Raw genomic sequence first — 1809 nt, forward strand, 5'->3', positions numbered from 1 at the left:
GCTGAAGTTAGCAAGAAGACCTGGAAAAAATATATATTTAAAAACCACCTAAGAATAACCACTGTTAACATTTTTGCATATTTCATTCTGGATATATACATATGTATGTACATATATGAATCTGTGAATGTGTGCAGATTTTTTAAAATAGGGGAGACAGGCCATCACATCAGTGCTGTAGAAAGCCCTTAGTAGGAATCATAGGAGGAGGACTAGCTCTGTGAGGGTAGAGGGTGACTTCAGTTTAAGAGTGTTGTTTCAGCCCTGGTGCACAAGTAGTTAGAAGTGGTCGGAAGCGTAGGCATGGTGCTCAGGAGAGGGCCTGGGCTGGAGGCATGATGGTGAATGTGAGTGGCACGAGGAGAGAAGGCATCTGGCGGGCCAAAGAGGCCTGAAGCTGAGGACCCTCCTTCTTTGCGTCCCTCATTTTAAAAAAATTATTTATTTATTTATTTATTTATTTATATCATTTTGCCACACTGCACGGCACGTGGGATCTTAGTTCCCTGACCAGGGATCGAACCCAGGCCCTCTGCAGTGGAAGTGCAGAGTCTTAACCACTGGACCACCAGGGAAGTCCCTGCCTCCTTCCCTTAGAAGAATCTAGATCTATGTATACTCTGGGAGATGCAGCTCCTGGGGTTCCCCAGGGCCCCAGAACCACTCTCCTGTGCTTGAGGGGTGACAATAATACAGAGAATCAGAAGAAAGCCAGCAACTCTAAACCTCTGCAGTGTCTCCTGCCCTGCCCTGCAAAATATGTACTGTAGTCGTTATCCATTGCTTGGTAACAGACTACCCCCAAACAGCAATAATCCTTCATTACTTCTCATAGTTTCTGTGGTCCAGGAATTAGGGAGAGGCTTAGCTGAGCAGTTATGGGAGTTCTTGGAGCTACTCAGGAAGTTGCAGTCAAGACCCTGCCTGCCAATGCAGGGAACACGGGTTCGAGCCCTTGTCTGGGAAGATCCCACATGCCACGGAGCAACTAAGCCCATGCGCCACAACTACTGAGCCTGTGCTCTAGAGCCAGCGAGTCACAACTACTGAAGCCCGCACGCCTAGAGCCCGTGCTCCGCAACAAAAGCCACCGCAATGAGAAGCCCGCGCACCACAACGAAGAGTAGCTCCCGCTCGCCACAACTAGAGAAAGCCTGCGTGCAGCAACAAAGACCCAACACAGACAATAATTAATTAATTAATTAAAAAAAAAAAAAAGACCTGGGCTAGGAGCTAGAGCGAACGTGAAACACCCACTGTGGACTTTGGCCAGTCAGAGACTGAGGCTTGCCTGGGCTGGCCTCACTGAGTCATGGACAGGTCTGTTCTAGAAGCAGGGGAGGGGCAAGTGCCCCTTCTCTCCACACTCCCTCAGTGAGTTCTAGGATCCCAGGGCCACCCATGTGTGTCTGTTCCAGTGTCCATGCCTGGAGCCCCAGCCTGTCTGCAGTCAGAGAGGCCCAGGGTTAAATTCTCCCACACCCCGACCCCCAGCAAACCCACACGAGAAGCCCTGTGTGAGGAGGGAGAGGTCAGGTAAGAGCCTCCCAAGCTGAGAGGACCTGCCCACAAAGCCAGACCCTGGATCCAACGTGAGGCCCCAGGAGTCATCCCTGCCTGTGCTGACCAGAAATAAGAAGGAGCTCATTGCGTCTGCCGAAGACGACTCTGGATGGACGGACACACAGACCACACACAGGATGTCTCTCTCTGGATGGATAGACAGACAGACACATAGGATGTCTCTGGATGGACACACACACACACACACACACACACACACACACACACACCGCTGGTAACAGGGTT

The 1809-nt window shown here is 50.7% G+C and overlaps 1 non-coding gene across 1 annotated transcript; it reads right to left on the reverse strand.

The window, feature by feature from the left end:
* Positions 1-502: 502 nt before the first annotated feature.
* On the reverse strand, positions 503-575 carry TRNAG-UCC (transfer RNA glycine (anticodon UCC)). The gene has a single exon. It is a non-coding gene; the product is annotated as a tRNA-Gly (tRNA).
* Between the last annotated feature and the right edge of the window lie 1234 nt (positions 576-1809).

Source organism: Lipotes vexillifer, unplaced genomic scaffold (genome assembly GCF_000442215.2).
Source record: "Lipotes vexillifer unplaced genomic scaffold, Lipotes_vexillifer_v1.1 scaffold1691, whole genome shotgun sequence".
In the NCBI taxonomy this organism is placed as follows: domain Eukaryota; kingdom Metazoa; phylum Chordata; class Mammalia; order Artiodactyla; family Lipotidae; genus Lipotes; species Lipotes vexillifer.